We start from the raw sequence: 2,169 nt of genomic DNA, 5'->3' as shown, positions 1-2,169 counted from the left end.
ATGCTGATTCCACGAGAATATGTAGTATGACAGGAGTGATATTCGTGTGAGGTCCATCTCCTTCTGCCGAACGCTGCCACTTTTTCATGTGATAGGTGTGTTTTTAACAAGGCCACTATAGCCGGTAAATGTCTAGAGACCAAATCAAACACTGCACACCTCTTGATTTTATCCGCGAAACCGTGAATATTCCATGTCAATATCTTTGACATTTTATTATTTTATGACAGTGCAGAGCAGAAGGAGAGGGGTACACCTGACAGCACCTCGGTAGTCCCCCGCAGAAATAGCCCTCCACCGTATATATGTTGGGGCTGCTTCTACAGCTGTTACATTATCTAATAGCCATTTTTGGATAAAGCTCGTGGGGTAATCTCGTTCTGCTCCTTCTGGAAATCCAACCAATTTAGGATTGTTTCTCCGGGATCTATCCTCCAGATCTGCAATTTTTTATTTTATTGCCTTATTATCACTTTCGACTGCTTCAATCCTTTTCTTATCTGATTAGTTTATTTTTGTAATTCTGTAGTTAACGTTTCAGACTCTTTTATACGCTGTCTCATTAAATCGTCTCGAATCACTGAGATGTCAGTCTGCACCGCTGCCACCGTAATTGTCAAGGTGCTTAAAGATTGGTTGGTAATTTTAACTGCCTCCAGTATGCCCGCTAGTTTGAGGTCAATGTTACTCATCTGATTGTCTGCTTCTGATGACCTACTTTCTCCTGCCCTGTTTAGCTGATTTTCAATTTCATCATGATCCTCCATTTGCAGTGACTGCTTCTGGTTACTCCTCGTCTTGCTTAGTGGGGGAGGGGATTTGAGATATTTATCTAACTGCGTCATGGTGTTCCGTACTGCGCCTCCTTTTGGTGATGAATTTCCCAGACTTTCTATTCAGTCGTTTTGGTGCCATTATTTTTCTTTTATTTTTTTTATATGTTTTTGTTCCCCCGTATGTCTACAGTTTCCTAAGGGTTACAAACATCCTTGCACCAATATGCCTAGACTGCAACTCCTGATGCCCTGCCGCCCTTGTCCGCTTCAAACACTTACTTCAATCAGGGGTCCTCGAGTGACAAAGGCAGAGGGATAAAAGGGGATTAAGTATCAGCCCACAACTTTTGCTACTTCAGCGTTGCTATCAAATTCCAATATTACTCAAACCCATATATTTCTAAACAAGCAATCCTGCATATCTTATATAACAGGAAATCTTACGTAACCTTGGTGTCCTAGGTTGCAGAGTCCAAGTGTCCTCCAAGTGGGGTCTTCCTGGGATCTTCAGCGTGGCCGTCCTGCGTATTAACACTTCAGCGCGGCCAGCTTGCGTTGTTCAACCTGTATTCAGCATGGCAGAGACCACCACTTGACCACTGGATGATCGATTTCACTGGCCCAATGCGGCCACCGGGTGCTCAGGGGTCAATAGTGCAGTGTATGGCAAAGAAAGGACCGCACCGATATAGCACCGGGGGCAGAGTGTCACAGTCCCACAGCTTCTCAGGGCGGTTCAACAGATGCGATGGCGGCTCACGGCTTAAGGCAGACAGCGCTACTGGGGGCAGCTCGGCAGCTGGGGCAGCGGCAGTGCAAGGAGGCATATCGGCGATGGGGGTGGTGTATCAAGGGCCGGAGCTGAAGCTGGCGTTAGGGGCGGTGAACCGCGACACGCCCGTGACTTACGTCATGTCGCTGCGCCTTCCACTCAACCCCGCCTTCCACTCAATACATCGATAATGTTAAACGTAGACAGTTAACTCCTTAGATGCTATGGTCAAAAGTGATCATGGCATCTGAGGCGGCTTTCCCCAAGAGCACAATCCTCCCAGGGCCCAAAGCCTTTTATTGTTTTTTGGTTTTGATAGGCTGGAGCCTGCTGGAGGTACAGGTGAAACTCGAAACATTAAAATATTGCTCCAAGTTCATTTATTTCAGTAATGCAACTTAAAAGGTGAAACTAATATATGAGATAGACTCATTACATGCAAAGCGAGATATTTCAAGTCTTTATTTGTTATAATTTGGATGATTATGGCTTACAGCTTATGAAACCCCAAAGTCACAATTTTGAGGTACTCTTTGCTCAGGGGGTATGGAATAATTAGCTGACTAGAGTGTGACACTTTGAGCCTAGCATATTCAAATTTTAAGTTGCATTAATACAACT

This window comes from Bufo gargarizans, chromosome 4 (assembly GCF_014858855.1).
Source record: "Bufo gargarizans isolate SCDJY-AF-19 chromosome 4, ASM1485885v1, whole genome shotgun sequence".
Classification (NCBI taxonomy): Eukaryota; Metazoa; Chordata; class Amphibia; order Anura; family Bufonidae; genus Bufo; species Bufo gargarizans.
The sequence above is the reverse complement of the archived record's forward strand: the minus strand, read 5'-3'. Positions refer to the sequence as shown.